Genomic DNA, 20,588 nt, shown 5'->3' with positions numbered 1-20,588 from the left:
AGCCTTGGGCCTTTCTTTTTGCCCCTCAGCTGATTTTGACTATACGCAGAGTAAAATTGATTTGTTTCAGTTTACTCGAAAACTTAAGTTAAAGAAATGGTTTGCTACCAAAGTGAAAGAACCTGTTGTTAACAATGTCGAAATGCAAAGTAACATACAGATTGATGACACTAATATACTTCATATGTTACATGACTTAGCTGGGGATCCAGAAACCTACCTTGACCCTAACCTCAATTTGATTAATGACAATATTAGATTGGATTTGAACCATGATAGTGGGCTTAGACCGAAATCAATGTTTTTACCCCAAATTATAAATGACTCAATCGATCTATTTGAAAAAGGTGTAGCCAGGGAGTTTGTTAAACTATCCAAGGTGAAATCACACAGAAAGAACAACTTAACTAGACCCCAAAGGGATGCTATATTATCACTAAAAAATGATACAAGTATAGTGATAAAGAAATCCGACAAAGGGGGCAATGTGGTCATACTGTCTAAAGAAGCGTATATTAAGGAGGGACTTAACCAGTTGCAAGATGTAACTAGATATGAAACAAGCAACAGGATGAAATCTGATTTAGCTAATAAAAAGCACCAAGACAATTTGAATGAATGGCATGAACGAGGTTTGCTTGAACAAGATGAATTCAATTTCCTCAAATGCAAGCACCCTAAAATACCTGCACTTTACCTTCTGCCTAAGCTGCACAAGGACCAGACAAATCCCCCTGGAAGACCTATCGTGTCCTCCAGAGGTAGTTGCTTGGAGAACACTTCAAGATATGTTGACCATTACCTGCAACCATTGGTACAAACCCTCCCTTCATACTTAAAAGATTCAGGACACTTCCTACGAAAGCTTGAGACAATCAATTGGCAACCAGGCTGGCTACTTATGAGCCTGGATGTCAATAGTCTGTACACCAGTATCCCCCACGATCTTGGCATTCAAGCATGCAGACATTTTTTAAGACACAGATCTATATCATTATTATTTCACACTGAGATGATATTGGACATGATCTATACATGTCTGACACAAAATTTCTTTCTCTTCAATGGTGAGATCTACCGACAAACCTTGGGGACTGCTATGGGTACTTGCTTCGCCCCCAGCTTTGCTGGTCTTTACCTTGGCTGGTGGGAGGAGCAAGTAGTCAGCAACCTGGACCAATTTAACACCAATGTGAAAAGTTGGATGAGATACATAGATGACATTTTTTGCATCTGGGAAGGAAGTATTGAAGAAGCCAACACTTTTGTTAAATTACTTAATGTAAATACGTTCAACCTTACTTTCACAAGCCATATTCACGCTGAAAACATTGACTTCTTGGATTTGAAAGTTAAGATTGACAACAACAAAATCTCTACTGTACTTTTCAGAAAAGCCACTGCAGGAAATAGTCTATTACATGCTGATAGCTGTCATCCTAGATCATTAATCAGCAGCATCCCACTTGGAGAGCTCTTAAGGGCTAAACGAAATTGTACCACCAACACTGATTATGAGAAAGAAAAATCAATAATGTGTGAACGCTTCAAGATAAGAGGTTACAGTAAGACTTGTATTAATGAAGCATGCATAGAGGTTGACAAAAGACAAAGAGATGAGTTACTGAACAAAAATACCGAACCAATAGTACACACTAATGAAACAACACCCACTGTACGATTCATTACCACCTATCAAACCAGATCGTTTGAGGTCAAAACTGCACTGAACAAATATTGGGAAATTTTAAAACTTGATAAAGATCTGGTCAAATGTATAGAGGAGTTTCCCCAGATTACTTACCGAAAATCAAGGTCATTGAAAGATACTGTCTGCAGAACTTTATTAACCACTAACACTAAAACAAGCACAATACAAGGGTTTTATACCTGTGGAAAATGTAAAGCCTGCAAATACAGCAAGAATTGTAAGGAAGTACTATTATCTCAGGAGATGAAACCCTTTAAAATTCTGAGACACTTTACGTGTAACACGGAATATGCTGTCTATTCCCTCAGATGTCCCTGTGACAAATATTACATAGGGAGTACCATCCACAAGGCAAAAAAACGCATATTGGAACATCTGAGGGCCATCAAAAACAATGACAAGCAATACCCCATTGCTAGACACTTCACAGCCTGCCATAATCAAAACAGCTCTAAATTGTCCTTCTGTGTCCTAGACAGCATCCCTATAAGAGAGAGAGGGGGTGATAGAATCCAAGAACTAAGAAGACTTGAGTCGAGAATGATTATAAAATACCATACTATGCAACCGGCAGGACACAATGGGGATGAAGGGTTAGCTGTTCACCTGGGCTAATTATTGTAATGATTTTCTGAAACCGTTGAAACCCGATGTAAAAACAGATGTACTGCTCTATCCTTTTTAAACTAGTTTTATGCTGATTTCTTTTTTAAAATATTATTTGGCTATGTAAACAATATGTTATTTTTTCCACTGTTTAATTACACCTTATTTTGATTATGTCTGCAGGTCTCTAATGTGGTTTAAGAGAGAGTTGGATACGACTGATGTGATTCTCTTTCAAGTGCAGATAGTGTGGACATTTCTAAGGAAGACTGCAATATTTTCTAACAAGAATACATAGTCTTAGTATTTAGTGCAAATCCTTTACTTCTATGTTTTGGTAATACTGATGAGTACTATCTAATGCCCACTCAGGCTTGACTGATTGCAATGTGTAACTGCTGATGAGGTAGTCACCGATTTAAGACTTACTGTGTGCCCACTGGGGCATTACGGAATTATTATTTTTCGGTTTAGATTTTGCGTATAAAATTGAATTTTCGATCGCTATTACTAGAAAAATGTATTTCTTGATTGATGCTGTGATAAGTCTCCTTAGCAACACAATATTAATTATTTACAAAACACTGCACAGTTTTATTTTTTTCCGACTTATCAGTCTGTTTTCCTAGCTCCGAAAACCATGCATTTAAGAATCTGTCTTCACTGTTTACTATGTTGGTGTCACATGATTAATTTAAATGTAGCTGTTGTATGTACGCCCTTACTCGTGAACAAGGAGGTGATCTCCGAAACGCGTAGAGTGACATAAAATCGTGAAAATAAAAACACGCTGAGACGAATTGTGTGGCCATGGCATCGTTTTTGTGAAAGCATCGTAACGATATCGTTGGAATTCTGGGAGCCGCTGCCCCGCCGTGGCCCGCCATTGCAAGTGGCTCGGGTCTTTGCAGCGAAAACAAGAGAAGTGGATCTAAAGGTGATTGACCCCTGCCCGCCCGTAACGAATACGTGAACGCAACCGGCACAACTCTACCTGGTGAATGTTAACACGGAAGCCTCCCAGAAAGACGGGAGACGGAACCGCGAAGAAACCGTCACCGGTGGGTGAGTAACGCATGGTTTGCGGCTACACTGTTAAACCTCCATTGGTTTATTTGTATTTTCGGGGCAAGTGGATACTGTGGACGACTGTAAGCACTCAGTCCCCAGTCTCGTCTCAGCGTGGGCGCTACAATCGCGCCAAAATCCAACTTTGAATCACACGATGGCTATGTCTAGAAATGAGAAAAGAAACGAAGCAGCAAGCAAAATGTTTGATGCACAGTCGGGTGTTCGCGGCGATGAACAAATTACAATCAATAGCAGCGATAATGTTACAATGAATAAAAAAAGGAATTTGGAACAAACTTTGGAAACTATTAAAGCTTGAACAAAACAAGTGGTGGGAGGCCACAACCCTTCGGAAATATGTAGAAGCGGGGCGAATCCCGAGAGGCTTGAGGATATTTATCACGCCTACCTTCAACGACCCGGACCCTGACCTAGTTGATGAATGGGCTACCAATAGTCACCAATGTTCTACGGTCATGCTGCAATTATTAATCAAGTACGCAGAACAAGATTGTATCAGGATCACAACCGAAATTGAGGAAATAACAACAAAACTCAAATCTATGTGCGATAATGAGGAATTTCAAAATGACATGAGCAAAATGGAACAGAAGCTCGAAAAAATCGAAAATGAAATTAAAGAGAAAAAACAAAGGAAATATTTGCGTGATCAGGTGGACTATGAAAGAGGGCAAGTGCTAACCTTTGCCAAACGATATGACCACCTTCGCAATAACTCCAATGTTAGAGAAGAAATACCTGAAGTACCCTCGGCAGCCTGTGAACCAACAAGCGATGATGCGGAAACAATTACTATGAATACGACCAGTGCCAGTCATGACACGCAAATAGCTACAACGAGCACTACTGTTACAACTGAAGTGATCCAAAGCCCTATTAGGCTGGGGCCAAAAGAATTAATTTTAAAGGAATTTTCCATGATGGCCCAAGGAAGAATGGCAACACAGAACAAAGGGAATGCCAGCGGGTCAAAAGGTCGTGGAAGAGGAGGCAGAGGAGACGCAAGACGAAGCGTCTCATTGAGAGAAGAGATCTCAAGTCCAGTGGGAACCAGAACAAGGGGACAAAAGAAGCAACAAAAATGAGTGACAAGAGAACCGTGGTGAATCTATCTACACGAGAACTCAATGACACAGAAATTGAGGTACTAGCCTTGGGCCTTTCTTTTTGCCCCTCAGCTGATTTTGACTATACGCAGAGTAAAATTGATTTGTTTCAGTTTACTCGAAAACTTAAGTTAAAGAAATGGTTTGCTACCAAAGTGAAAGAACCTGTTGTTAACAATGTCGAAATGCAAAGTAACATACAGATTGATGACACTAATATACTTCATATGTTACATGACTTAGCTGGGGATCCAGAAACCTACCTTGACCCTAACCTCAATTTGATTAATGACAATATTAGATTGGATTTGAACCATGATAGTGGGCTTAGACCGAAATCAATGTTTTTACCCCAAATTATAAATGACTCAATCGATCTATTTGAAAAAGGTGTAGCCAGGGAGTTTGTTAAACTATCCAAGGTGAAATCACACAGAAAGAACAACTTAACTAGACCCCAAAGGGATGCTATATTATCACTAAAAAATGATACAAGTATAGTGATAAAGAAATCCGACAAAGGGGGCAATGTGGTCATACTGTCTAAAGAAGCGTATATTAAGGAGGGACTTAACCAGTTGCAAGATGTAACTAGATATGAAACAAGCAACAGGATGAAATCTGATTTAGCTAATAAAAAGCACCAAGACAATTTGAATGAATGGCATGAACGAGGTTTGCTTGAACAAGATGAATTCAATTTCCTCAAATGCAAGCACCCTAAAATACCTGCACTTTACCTTCTGCCTAAGCTGCACAAGGACCAGACAAATCCCCCTGGAAGACCTATCGTGTCCTCCAGAGGTAGTTGCTTGGAGAACACTTCAAGATATGTTGACCATTACCTGCAACCATTGGTACAAACCCTCCCTTCATACTTAAAAGATTCAGGACACTTCCTACGAAAGCTTGAGACAATCAATTGGCAACCAGGCTGGCTACTTATGAGCCTGGATGTCAATAGTCTGTACACCAGTATCCCCCACGATCTTGGCATTCAAGCATGCAGACATTTTTTAAGACACAGATCTATATCATTATTATTTCACACTGAGATGATATTGGACATGATCTATACATGTCTGACACAAAATTTCTTTCTCTTCAATGGTGAGATCTACCGACAAACCTTGGGGACTGCTATGGGTACTTGCTTCGCCCCCAGCTTTGCTGGTCTTTACCTTGGCTGGTGGGAGGAGCAAGTAGTCAGCAACCTGGACCAATTTAACACCAATGTGAAAAGTTGGATGAGATACATAGATGACATTTTTTGCATCTGGGAAGGAAGTATTGAAGAAGCCAACACTTTTGTTAAATTACTTAATGTAAATACGTTCAACCTTACTTTCACAAGCCATATTCACGCTGAAAACATTGACTTCTTGGATTTGAAAGTTAAGATTGACAACAACAAAATCTCTACTGTACTTTTCAGAAAAGCCACTGCAGGAAATAGTCTATTACATGCTGATAGCTGTCATCCTAGATCATTAATCAGCAGCATCCCACTTGGAGAGCTCTTAAGGGCTAAACGAAATTGTACCACCAACACTGATTATGAGAAAGAAAAATCAATAATGTGTGAACGCTTCAAGATAAGAGGTTACAGTAAGACTTGTATTAATGAAGCATGCATAGAGGTTGACAAAAGACAAAGAGATGAGTTACTGAACAAAAATACCGAACCAATAGTACACACTAATGAAACAACACCCACTGTACGATTCATTACCACCTATCAAACCAGATCGTTTGAGGTCAAAACTGCACTGAACAAATATTGGGAAATTTTAAAACTTGATAAAGATCTGGTCAAATGTATAGAGGAGTTTCCCCAGATTACTTACCGAAAATCAAGGTCATTGAAAGATACTGTCTGCAGAACTTTATTAACCACTAACACTAAAACAAGCACAATACAAGGGTTTTATACCTGTGGAAAATGTAAAGCCTGCAAATACAGCAAGAATTGTAAGGAAGTACTATTATCTCAGGAGATGAAACCCTTTAAAATTCTGAGACACTTTACGTGTAACACGGAATATGCTGTCTATGCCCTCAGATGTCCCTGTGACAAATATTACATAGGGAGTACCATCCACAAGGCAAAAAAACGCATATTGGAACATCTGAGGGCCATCAAAAACAATGACAAGCAATACCCCATTGCTAGACACTTCACAGCCTGCCATAATCAAAACAGCTCTAAATTGTCCTTCTGTGTCCTAGACAGCATCCCTATAAGAGAGAGAGGGGGTGATAGAATCCAAGAACTAAGAAGACTTGAGTCGAGAATGATTATAAAATACCATACTATGCAACCGGCAGGACACAATGGGGATGAAGGGTTAGCTGTTCACCTGGGCTAATTATTGTAATGATTTTCTGAAACCGTTGAAACCCGATGTAAAAACAGATGTACTGCTCTATCCTTTTTAAACTAGTTTTATGCTGATTTCTTTTTTAAAATATTATTTGGCTATGTAAACAATATGTTATTTTTTCCACTGTTTAATTACACCTTATTTTGATTATGTCTGCAGGTCTCTAATGTGGTTTAAGAGAGAGTTAGATACGACTGATGTGATTCTCTTTCAAGTGCAGATAGTGTGGACATTTCTAAGGAAGACTGCAATATTTTCTAACAAGAATACATAGTCTTAGTATTTAGTGCAAATCCTTTACTTCTATGTTTTGGTAATACTGATGAGTACTATCTAATGCCCACTCGGGCTTGACTGATTGCAATGTGTAACTGCTGATGAGGTAGTCACCGATTTAAGACTTACTGTGTGCCCACTGGGGCATTACGGAATTATTATTTTTCGGTTTAGATTTTGCGTATAAAATTGAATTTTCGATCGCTATTACTAGAAAAATGTATTTCTTGATTGATGCTGTGATAAGTCTCCTTAGCAACACAATATTAATTATTTACAAAACACTGCACAGTTTTATTTTTTTCCGACTTATCAGTCTGTTTTCCTAGCTCCGAAAACCATGCATTTAAGAATCTGTCTTCACTGTTTACTATGTTGATGTCACATGATTAATTTAAATGTAGCTGTTGTATGTACGCCCTTACTCGTGAACAAGGAGGTGATCTCCGAAACGCGTAGAGTGACATAAAATCGTGAAAATAAAAACACGCTGAGACGAATTGTGTGGCCATGACATCGTTTTTGTGAAAGTATCGTAACGATATCGTTGGAATTCTGGGAGCCGCTGCCCCGCCGTGGCCCGCCATTGCAAGTGGCTCGGGTCTTTGCAGCGAAAACAAGAGAAGTGGATATATATATATATATATATATATTCAGTGAAAAAACCATAGGTTTCACACATGTTATAGTTAGCTGGAAATTTTACGGATAAAAAACCAATGAAATTCCCCCGTTATAGTTAGTGCAGGCAACTATAACTCACGCGACCGCAATCCTCTGCTGATGACATATGTGTCTTTATGAAAAAAAAATATTTGTAATATATGTATAGCTAAAATTTAATGGAAGAAGACATGGGCAAATAAGTGTCTAAATACAGTATTAGCATCAGCAGAAGATTGCGGTCGCGTGAGTTATAGTTGCCTGCACTAACTATAATGGGGGAATTTCATTGGTTTTTTATCAGTAAAATTTCCAGCTAACTATAACATGTGTGAAACCTATGGTTTTTTCACTGAATTTGCAAGGTTTTTTAAATGCTAATTCCTAACTATAACGTGTGTGAAACCTATGGTTTTTTCAGTGAATTTGTACGGTTTTTTAAATGCTAAGTTACTTTACGCCATTCGTGGCGTGCGTGCCCACTTAACGCAGTTCGTTCCGTGTGCGCACGGTGCGCTTCGCGCACCGCGCGCCCACTTTACGCAGTTAGTGCCGTGCACGCACGGTGGGCACGCGGTGCGCTACGCGCACCGTGTGCCCACGTTACGCTAGTTGGGCCATGTACGCACGATGCGCTTCGCGCACCGTGCGCACATGGAGGACATATGATGCGCTTCGTTGTGAAAGGTAATATTTTAATTTTTCATTTCTGTAAGATTCCATGCACAAATGGTGGGCACCATTTGCACATGGGGTGGGGAGAGTATGGATATTTTTGTTTTTTTTATTAATTTTTACCGTATGCGTACGGTAAGCGTAATCGGCGAAATTATCGAAAAAATTAAAATTCCGTTTTTGGCCTTGGGGGATCTTTGAGGACTCCCTCAAGATGGCTAGGTGCTTAGGAGCTGTCTAAACAGCCCCTTTATATGTTTTTGGCCTTTGTTATTTAACCACCTCTCAGACTGCGAGAGAGAAAATGGCGCCCGCCGCTTCCTGGTTTCGACCGATTCGAATGTTTACTAAGATCTAACAGCCAATCAGAATCGCGCTCGCGCACGGCGGCTTGCGCGTACGGTAAGCGCACCGTAAGCGCACCGTAAGCTGGCTCAGATATATATATTGATTTAAAGGCTATTTTCTCAGAATCTACTGAACAGATTTAAACCAAACCTACAAAAGGCACTTCCTTGACCTGTAGACTACCTCTCTGCCAAATTTCAAGGAACTCTGTTCAGCCGTTCGGGCTGTAGCTGTGTCTAAAGGTCCTATGGAAAAATGCATGGGAAAAACGCGTTTTGGGACCCCCCTTTTATCTCAGCCCCCGCTTGACGAATCCCCCCGAGACTTTCAGGGTAGGAGCGGAGCGCCCCATTAGTTTTGAAAATTTCGCGAGGATTCGTCGACCGGCGCCAAAGTTATTCTAAATAGAATGTTGCGGTTTTCCTATGGAAACAGGGTCCTAACTATAACTACCTACTGGCGACCGCCAGTAGGTAATATATATATATATATATATATATACCTTTCCACTACCTGAGAACAAGCCGGGACACTTCAAGCGTCGGTGCAAATATGGGTCCGAGGCAACCCAATCAATGAGGGCGATAGTGTACGGTGTGTGTGGTGAAGGTGTGACGTAAACAATGATGGTCGGTACCGAGAGTTCTGTGGTGGGGCTGTAGTTGAAGTTCCCACTGGTGGAGAAGACGGGCTTGAGCGTGTGTCAGGCTATGTGGGTTGGTGCGGTGACTAGCTGCTTGAGTCTGTTGTTTGCGAGGTTCCCCAGGAGTGAGGGTGCTGTTCTGGTCACTGGGGTTGTCCAGGTGGAACTTGAGGACTCCGAGTAGGATGTAGTTGTAGATGGGAGAACCTGGGGTGCAATGAGGTCTACAATGGCATTGGTGAATGGTCGTTCATGGCCTGTGGGGCCTGTAGAAGTGGGATCCCAGCAAGGCCTCTGGGCCCCAGGGACTGTCCGCGCTTTCAAGGTTTTGGATTCAATGGTGTCACAAGGAGTGCTCAATAATAAGTGATGCATCACTGGTATTGCCCAGCGATGCGCCTTTTTTCAAGACTGTAGCCCTGAATTTGCTCTTCTCCTGGGACTCTGGCTGGTCATCCTGGCTGTTAGGGGGCTTGGGAGGGGTTGTTGATCTGTGCTGCACTTTGCCCTGGCTGCTCCATTCTGCATTCAATTGGTTTTGTTTCCTTTTTTTCATTGGAGGTGGACTTATAGGCTATTTTTGCCTCTAGAGACAAAAATCGTGAAGTTCTGCTGACTAACATGAGTTTTTTGCCTGCAAATTGGCCTTTCGTCAGTTTTCGCCAGCTAACGTCAGAATTTGCATCGCTTTCACACTAGTGTTAGCTGCAGTTTTCACTGTGGCTACCTGAAACTATCACCATGTAGCGATGTATTGTAAATACATAGCTAACAGGGCGACAGTTTTTGGTGATAGGCAGCGTTAAGAAAACTGCTGCTAACTAACGCTAATGCTAGTTAGCAGCAGTTCTTGTACATATGCCACTTTATTAACAATTTGTTTTGTTAATCATGGAGGACAGACGCGATACCCTGTAGTGCAGGTCTACCTGTAAAGAGCTTGGGGGCATATCAGCAACACCTGGCGATAATTATCGCTCAGCGCTCTTAGCGTGAGGATAATTATCGCCGGGTAACGAGGATTTTTATCGCTGAGATAGCGTGCTATTAGCAACGCTTATCTCCTCTGCGATAAAAATCCTCACGCTAACTGCCTAACGTGAGATTATCGCTGGAAACCCAGCGATAATCTCACGCAATGTGGCGTTAGCTTGCTGATAGGGACTCACAAACTTAGCCATGATATCCACCCTCCACAGGATATCATGGCTAAATCAGTCCTGAAGCAGGCGTAAGGAAAGTAGCGATAACAGGGGTTATCACTACTTTTCCTGACGCTATGCTTCATAGCGTGGGGCTTGATGATAGGAGAAATGTCGCTTAGCGACATTTCTCCTGTCATGTTAGGTCAGGTACGCCCACTTTGCATCTCATTAGAGATGCAAAGCTGGGCGTAAAGAATCCCCACGCTAAAGCAAGGTTTCACGGGTTAGCGTGGCCTTGCTAATTAGGCGATAAAATTATCGCCGCTTTTCGGCCAAAAACGGCCACAAAAGCGGCGGTAATTTTTTTATCGCCTGCTTGTAAATATGCCCCTTGATCTCTCTCGGTCAAGATAATGCATGCACACCGAAAATATTTTTAAGCAAATACAAAAACGAAGAGCTGCTAAATAAAGTTGGTCATTGGTGTTCATTCATTCATAGCACTGTGAAGACAGATTCTGTAGACTGAACAATTGCGTAAACTCATAAACTTATATTATCTAAATTGTATCCAAATATTTTGCCAAAAATAGTGCAATAGGTTTACTCTGATTGCTGCATTTGAATCTGTACCAGATTTTTTACTATGTATGAAAATCACAATAAGAACATTTAAAAACATATTGTGGTCAAAGACCTTATGGTTTTTGTTCCTTGCTGATACGTACACGATACCCAGCTCCACCTAAATGAAACTTTTCAAGGATTAAAAAAATAAGCTATTAAAAGGAGATGTATCCTACACTGTGCACTAGATAAAAATACACTTATTTATGTTATACGAAAAATTGTAAATACTAACAAATGGATGCCACTTTGCTAATATTTTCGAACATCTGTAACGACACCATTGTCAGAAGGGTGTTGCTCCCCAAGCCCTGCTCACCTGATCACAAGAGCCATGTCCCCCAAAAGATTACACAGATAAACATATTACCCTCTCCTTCCTCTTTCAGCAGCCATTTGTCATGATATTCCATCCCAAAACAAGTTCACAAGCTGATGTCAATTAGTGGCTGTGTTCAATTTTACCCACATACAAGTTCCAATAGGATGCAGGTGGGTTTTGAAAAAATTCAGATCTGCTTCTTGAAACAGGTTTTTTTAAATGCCGACACATTGAAACACCCTTTATTCGTGGGTAAGAAAATATTGCGGGCAGGTTTCCTATTGTGTGAGAGTCATAGGCTACTATTATTCATTATTACAGGCCACACTCGTTTTTTACGCATTACAGTTATTTGCAGCGGCATTACAATTGTTAGAAAGGCGCACATAAACGAAAGAGAAGCAACCATTTTGCCTGCTAGCATTAAGCATTTTCGGAACCACTTTACTTTCTGTGTTTTTTACTCCTGAGGACACAACGCGTCTATCGATCTCCTCTGGCGCTGGTAATGATGTGTCTTTTCTTTATTGCTGTACTTTTACGGCATGTCCGTAAGGCATGTTGTTTTAAGGCAATAACACAGAAAGGAACTGGACATTCAACAGAGTCATTCGGGCCCACGGCCGAGCGTCCAGGAATCATGAGAGTGGCCAAATGTCTCCAGCGTCCAGGTCAGGTCGATATTGCATCCACGTGCTTTCTGCTGCTGTGGCATGTCAGTGCCGCGCTCAGCTTGAAGACATCTTTGTTGACCCTGCTCGTGGCTGTCTTTGAAAAAATAGAGGCACTGCTGGCCGGTGTTCCTGGAAGGGTAGATAGTTCACAGAGCTCTCATATGCACATTATCCATTATAAGCGAATAGGAAAAATATATAGGGCCATATGTATGAAACTTTGGTTTTGCGTTTCTCAAATAGCGATTTTTAGAGAATCGCTATTTGAGAATCGCGAAATGCTATGTATGTAGGGTTTGCAAATAATTTTGCGAATCCTACATATTCCTTAATTGCTAATTGCAAATTGCAATTCGCAATTAAGGAATACCTCCTCATTCAGGAGGCCCATAGGAATGAATGGGAAGACATTCTCAATTTGCGATTCTCAATTAGAGAATCGCAAATTGAGAATGAAATTTCAAGGATGCCAGGGTGTCAAAAGGACACCCTGTTGCACCCCGAAATGTACATTTGTGCACATGTGGCACACATACATGCCCTAAGGGCATGTATGTGTGCCACATGGCACTTTGAAAAATGCAAAAAAGTGCATTTTTCAAAGAAATCGCAAATTACCACCAACTTGAAGTTCGTGGTAATTTGCGATTCCTTAAGGCCAAATTGCACTTTTTCTGGGCCTCTTACATTGCATTTAAGGAATCGCAATTTGAGATTCCTGAAATGCAATTGCAAAATAAGGAATCACAAATTTTGCGATTCCTTATTTTGCGAGGCTGTTTTCCTTTCATACATCCCACTTAGATAAATTGCAATCGCAAACGCTGAAATTCTGCTAATTTATGAGTTTGCGATCACAATTTTGAATGATACATATGGACCTTGTTCTTTTGCCATCTTATAATAAACCTGAAAACATGATATTTCTGTTCAGAATTTTAAAGACAAGATGGGTCTGTTAGCAGCTACTCCTAATATTTCTAAGGAAATGAAACATCCACCAATGCCAGGCCTTTTTTTACTCATCCTCCCTGTATTTTCAAGATGGACGTAGTTGTAGCTAAGTTCGAAGAGGCCCAGGGTGCACATGCATCAATGTAGGCAATTGTGATTCCTTAATTGCGATTATTAAGGAATCACAATTGTGGAATCGCAAATACCTATGCAGGTAGGAATTCCCCCCAAAATTTCAATTCCTACGCATTCCCTAATTGCGACTCGCAAATTGCGAGTCACAATTAAGAAATGGCTTCCCATTCATTCCTATGGGCCTAGAGGCCCATAGGAATGAATGGGAATTGCATGTGCAATTTGCGAGTACACAATAGGTACTCACAAATTGCGCATGCATTTTCAAGGGTGCAAGGGTGCCAAAAGGACACCCTGTTGCACCCCTGAAATTTCCATTTTACCACATGTTACGCACACACATGCCCCAAGGGCATGAGTGTGTGTAACATGGAACTTTGCGAAATGCACTTTAGAGCATTATTCAAAGTTTTCGCAAATTACCATCAACATGAAATTGACGGAAATTTGCAATTCCTATTTGTGAAATCGCAATTTAAGTAATCGCTAATTTTGCGATAACTTAAATTGCGATTTTTACCGGTCGCAATGGGGCAGATTCTGCGAATCTCCACCCTTTTCGTTCAGTATTTTCGTTAATGCATGTGGCCCCTAGTCCCTAAACTAACTGCTGGAAATGGAAAAATAAACAAACACAAATATAAAATGGACATATCCTATCAGCTTCGCTGGATTGCAGCACAATGGCTCTTTTCCTTCATTCCTTCGCCCAGTGTAAATGGAATTTTGGAGCTCGTACATCTTGAATCCAAAGGTTAGCTGTCCTGCGATTTTGGATGCTAGATTAGTTTCAGCACTCTAAATATAAAGCTCTGATTTGGGAAACTGCTTGCTTCTCAATACTTAAATAATATACCATTAATGGCTTGCCCACCATACACGTTTGAGGGAATTTAGAGGAATCCACAAACTAGAAACAGGAATTATTCATTTTGCCATACACAAAGGTGTATAGTACCATATTTTGAAAACAAAGAACTTCACAATCATATACATCATTTTTCATTTCATTTCATGAAGCTTTATTCGGTACATTCAAAGAAACAATGACCATAAAAGCACACAAGCAAAATGCAGTACAAAAAGAAAAAACACATAAAAGATTAAAAAATCATGCTTTTCCTAAGCTGAATAGACTTACATAAAAACGTGGCAATAAAAAAACATTTGTCCGGAGAATTCAATACATAAATCAATTTCATAGCATCCTCCACATTGGAAATAGCATATTTTTTAAAAATTGGTTTTAGATAAACAATCCTCAAGTTCAAGAAAAGAGTGCAAATTAACATAAAGTGCAGGGTGCTCTGTTTCGAGTGACCATCACATGGGCACGGTCCAACTGGCTGTTTCTTTAGTTGTGGAAAAGCCACCAGCCCGTGGGCCATCCCAAGCCTGAGTCTAGTCAGAACAAACCTATGAGCTCGTTTAGTTACCAGGCTCAAATACAGTTGGAAGCCATCATTATACATATATTTATTGTACAGAATAACTGAAGTGAGACGTCCACTTAAAACTGCACGTTTTTGGGCTCGATACGTCATGAAAATATTTTTCATATCTGACTTTGAAAGATTGCCAGCAGAACCAGGATCTGCCGCTATATCGAGTCCAAATATAGTATCAAAGCTATCCACAATATTATTGAGCCATGGTATATTTAAAAAATAGTCCAGTTTAAGGCAGTCCTCAATGACAGACTGATTAAAAACTCTCTCCTCCTTACTCCAGATTGCACGCCATACCATTAGTGGTCTTAACAAAATCAGGTCACTTAAGTGGGCAACCCCAACTTCTCTATGGATTAAATCAGTGGAGGCTGAGGTGGGGGGACAAAGCAATTTTTTGACAAAACAGTTTCCTTCCCTTTGCAAGGAGTCAACATTAGTATGGCCCCACAACCCAGCCCCATATAATGCGATGGAAACACTTCTGGCATTATATATATGGATCATGTCACTGATTCTTCTGTCGCCGATCTTAGTGGCAAATTTAAAAATACCATAGGCACTTTTCTTCATTTTGGACCTAACATTCATTAAATCATGGGACCAACTACCATCATGAGAAAAGATAACACCCAGATAACAGAATTTGTCCACATCCTGAACTTTCACCCCATCGATAAAAAAGGCATGATTTTTTTTACCTCTAGTACCACAGACCATAGTGTGAGTTTTACACTTATTAATGACTAGCCTCCGTTTACTGATAAAGTCTGAGAACTGGTCCATTAGTCGCTGCAGACCTATCGGGGTCCAGGACAGGAGCACAGCATCGTCCGCATAAAGCAGAACTGGGACGCCTGATCCTCCAATCTGGGGAGCATCTGCTTTAACTGTTTTCAGGACCGAATCGACCGCATTAATAAATAGAGTAAACAGAAAAGGGGCTAGGACACAGCCCTGTCTTATCCCACGTTTTACGTCAAAATTTGGGGTACACTCCCCTCCTACCCCGAAATGCACACATGTTTGCATTCTATCATATAATCTTGCTAAGAAAAAAATGATAGCCTCTGGCGCGCCAAGTTCCAACAGGACTGGCCATAAGATGGAATGGTCCACTAGGTCAAATGCACTGCTTAGATCGGCAAAGCAAAGATATAATGTGCCTGGCTTGGCCCTGGTATACTTTCCGATAATTAAGACTAAGTTCAGGCATTGATCTAGTGTTCCACGTCCCTTTCTAAACCCATATTGCGGGCTTGCCAGGATCTCATTTGCTTCCGCCCACTCTTCCAGCCTAAATAACAATACTCTGCTCATAATTTTTACTGAGTAGTCAAGCAGACTGATCGGACGATAATTACTAGCTACCGCCTTGTCCCCTTTCTTTTAAATAGGGACAATGATCGAATCTCCCCAAGTAGGTGGAATCAGGGTTGTTACGGCAGCATTCAGTGCCAGGGTAAGTATGGGTCCCCACATCAGTGGTACTGTCTTATAAACATCGATGGGTACTCCATCTGGGCCCTGCGCCTTCCCCCCCCTTACTAGACTTAATACTGTTCTCAACTTCTGACAGAGTAATGTCTAGAGGGACTATGGGCCAAATTCTTGGTTCGACATCAATAGGGCCTGTTCCTTGAAATATGGCCGTAAAATGAGAAATCCATTCCTCGCTACCAACATTAGCTACAAGGTGTGGTACTTTAACATCCCTGAGAAAAGGAGAATTAACCGTGGACCAAAACAGGCAGTTATCTGAAGTTTCAGCCGTCTGCGATAGGTTATCCCACGCTTCTTGTTTTAAATCCCTCTTCCATCTAAACAATGCCAATTTATATTCAGATCTTAAGTAGGCAACCAAGGTTTTATCCCTGGGCCTAACTCCTAGGGCCTGTTTCAATCGAGTTGAGATAGAGGTACATGTATGATCGAACCAACCCTTTCCCTGATGGGACTTGGCAATCCTACTAGTGGTGAAGACACCCTCAATAGTTTTATTAATTATAATAAAGTTATCCATGATAACAGTAGATGTACTATCCATTTTCAGAATGCCTTCAATTTCAACCAAGGATTTAGATACGATCATGCCCATGACAACTGCCGATTTTTCCCCCTTCCATCTTAACCGTGTTCCATTTCGCCTATGTGACTCAATGTTACACAGGCTTTTGGTCACCTGTTGTCTGCTACACTTCCATATCTCAGTTACCATTACGATACGATTATGATCACTAAGTGTAGGATCCTATATTACTGATGTCTGAAAATTGGGCACAATAAATGATGACACCATAACATGATCAATGAATGAATTAAAGTTCCTTCCCATATAAGTGGGAATAGGTTGACCATCTGCATCCTTACCAGGTTGCAGTAACTCTAAATCTGCCATGAGATTGTTAATTGTGTCACCATATGCATTGTGGGGAAAATGTGGAATATAATTATCACTATTGTCTAGCACTCCACAAGCCCTAGAAAGTGACAGGGGACAAATGGTAAGATTAAAATCACCTAACCAGATGAAGTTAAAAAAACATTTTGCTTCGGTAACAAGCTTCATGAGTGCCCTTTCTAGTTCCTCAATAACTAGATGTCGGGTATTATTAAAAATGTTATTGTAAAAATTTATTAACACCACCTCGTGACCATCCTTTTCTCTAACCCACAGAATTTGTGAGTGTGTTCCTACAGTTATATGTTCAACAACTGTAAGTGATAAATCCACGGACAACAAAAAAAGCAAACCGCCCTTTGCTCTACCATGTCTCGATTCTATGGCTTCCAAGCTGTAACAGGCAAATCCATCAACAATAGGTTTACTAGTACACCACGTTTCCTGCAAACAGAGGATATCGTACGTCCCAACCAGGTCCATCCAACCCTGATTGTTTTCCTTTGAAGCCCATCTTGCTATATTCCAACTCACCATGGTTGTCCCCTTCTTAATACAACTTTCAGAGATACAGGTCTGGTTATCGTATACCATATCTACAATCCGATCCGGCCTGTCTTCGACTGGACCTGCGTCGGTATACCCGGCCCAGGTGTCAGTCGAATTGGCTGCATCCCTCTCAACATCAGGCACATGCTTCGGCCAGATGCTGGTTAGATCATTCGTAGCCCCATTTGTAGCAGGCATGGTATCAATGTTACCCCGTTGTGGTATCATGGTAAACATGGCCCCATGTACGTTCGCATTAAACCCACCAACCTTTGTCTGTCAATCATTCAGGTCCAAAGAGCTAAAAGCTTGAAATCTATTATATATTGGAACCTCAAAGGTTGGAAAAGGAATGGGGAAAAGGGGTCTACCTCTATTGATAGCTTGAGATGCTTTATTCAAGAGGTTATAAAAGTAACCCAGTGGGTGTACATGCACCTTGTCTTCATCAGGGGTTAGGGAGGCAGCTCTAAGTAAAACGGTAGCAACATGTTGTGGAATCATATACATCATGCAGCATCATATCTACAGTAGCACTCAATACACAGCATTTGCTTCGCTGGATTTCAGCACAATGGCTCTTTTCCTTCATTCCTTCGCCCAGTGTAAATGGAATTTTGGAGCTCGTACATCTTGAATCCAAAGGTTAGCTGTCCTGCGATTTTGGATGCTAGATTAGTTTCAGCACTCTAAATATAAAGCTCTGATTTGGGAAACTGCTTGCTTCTCAATACTTAAATAATATACCATTAATGGCTTGCCCACCATACACGTTTGAGGGAATTTAGAGGAATCCACAAACTAGAAACAGGAATTATTCATTTTGCCATACACAAAGGTGTATAGTACCATATTTTGAAAACAAAGAACTTCACAATCATATACATCATTTTTCATTTCATTTCATGAAGCTTTATTCGGTACATTCAAAGAAACAATGACCATAAAAGCACACAAGCAAAATGCAGTACAAAAAGAAAAAACACATAAAAGATTAAAAAATCATGCTTTTCCTAAGCTGAATAGACTTACATAAAAACGTGGCAATAAAAAAACATTTGTCCGGAGAATTCAATACATAAATCAATTTCATAGCATACTCCACATTGGAAATAGCATATTTTTTAAAAATTGGTTTTAGATAAACAATCCTCAAGTTCAAGAAAAGAGTGCAAATTAACATAAAGTGCAGGGTGCTCTGTTTCGAGTGACCATCACATGGGCACGGTCCAACTGGCTGTTTCTTTAGTTGTGGAAAAGCCACCAGCCCGTGGGCCATCCCAAGCCTGAGTCTAGTCAGAACAAACCTATGAGCTCGTTTAGTTACCAGGCTCAAATACAGTTGGAAGCCATCATTATACATATATTTATTGTACAGAATAACTGAAGTGAGACGTCCACTTAAAACTGCACGTGTTTGGGCTCGATACGTCATGAAAATATTTTTCATATCTGACTTTGAAAGATTGCCAGCAGAACCAGGATCTGCCGCTATATCGAGTCCAAATATAGTATCAAAGCTATCCACAATATTATTGAGCCATGGTATATTTAAAAAATAGTCCAGTTTAAGGCAGTCCTCAATGACAGACTGATTAAAAACTCTCTCCTCCTTACTCCAGATTGCACGCCATACCATTAGTGGTCTTAACAAAATCAGGTCACTTAAGTGGGCAACCCCAACTTCTCTATGGATTAAATCAGTGGAGGCTGAGGTGGGGGGACAAAGCAATTTTTTGACAAAACAGTTTCCTTCCCTTTGCAAGGAGTCAACATTAGTATGGCCCCACAACCCAGCCCCATATAATGCGATGGAAACACTTCTGGCATTATATATATGGATCATGTCACTGATTCTTCTGTCGCCGATCTTAGTGGCAAATTTAAAAATACCATAGGCACTTTTCTTCATTTTGGACCTAACATTCATTAAATCATGGGACCAATTACCATCATGAGAAAAGATAACACCCAGATAACAGAATTTGTCCACATCCTGAACTTTCACCCCATCGATAAAAAAGGCATGATTTTTTTTACCTCTAGTACCACAGACCATAGTGTGAGTTTTACACTTATTAATGACTAGCCTCCGTTTACTGATAAAGTCTGAGAACTGGTCCATTAGTCGCTGCAGACCTATCGGGGTCCAGGACAGGAGCACAGCATCGTCCGCATAAAGCAGAACTGGGACGCCTGATCCACCAATCTGGGGAGCATCTGCTTTAACTGTTTTCAGGACCGAATCGACCGCATTAATAAATAGAGTAAACAGAAAAGGGGCTAGGACACAGCCCTGTCTTATCCCACGTTTTACGTCAAAATTTGGGGTACACTCCCCTCCTACCCCGAAATGCACACATGTTTGCATTCTATCATATAATCTTGCTAAGAAAAAAATGATAGCCTCTGGCGCGCCAAGTTCCAACAGGACTGGCCATAAGATGGAATGGTCCACTAGGTCAAATGCACTGCTTAGATCGGCAAAGCAAAGATATAATGTGCCTGGCTTGGCCCTGGTATACTTTCCGATAATTAAGACTAAGTTCAGGCATTGATCTAGTGTTCCACGTCCCTTTCTAAACCCATATTGCGGGCTTGCCAGGATCTCATTTGCTTCCGCCCACTCTTCCAGCCTAAATAACAATACTCTGCTCATAATTTTTACTGAGTAGTCAAGCAGACTGATCGGACGATAATTACTAGCTACCGCCTTGTCCCCTTTCTTATAAATAGGGACAATGATCGAATCTCCCCAAGTAGGTGGAATCAGGGTTATTACGGCAGCATTCAGTGCCAGGGTAAGTATGGGTCCCCACATCAGTGGTA

Source organism: Triturus cristatus, chromosome 3_1, assembly GCF_964204655.1.
Source record: "Triturus cristatus chromosome 3_1, aTriCri1.1, whole genome shotgun sequence".
Taxonomy (NCBI): Eukaryota; Metazoa; Chordata; class Amphibia; order Caudata; family Salamandridae; genus Triturus; species Triturus cristatus.
Note: the sequence above shows the minus strand (reverse complement) of the source record.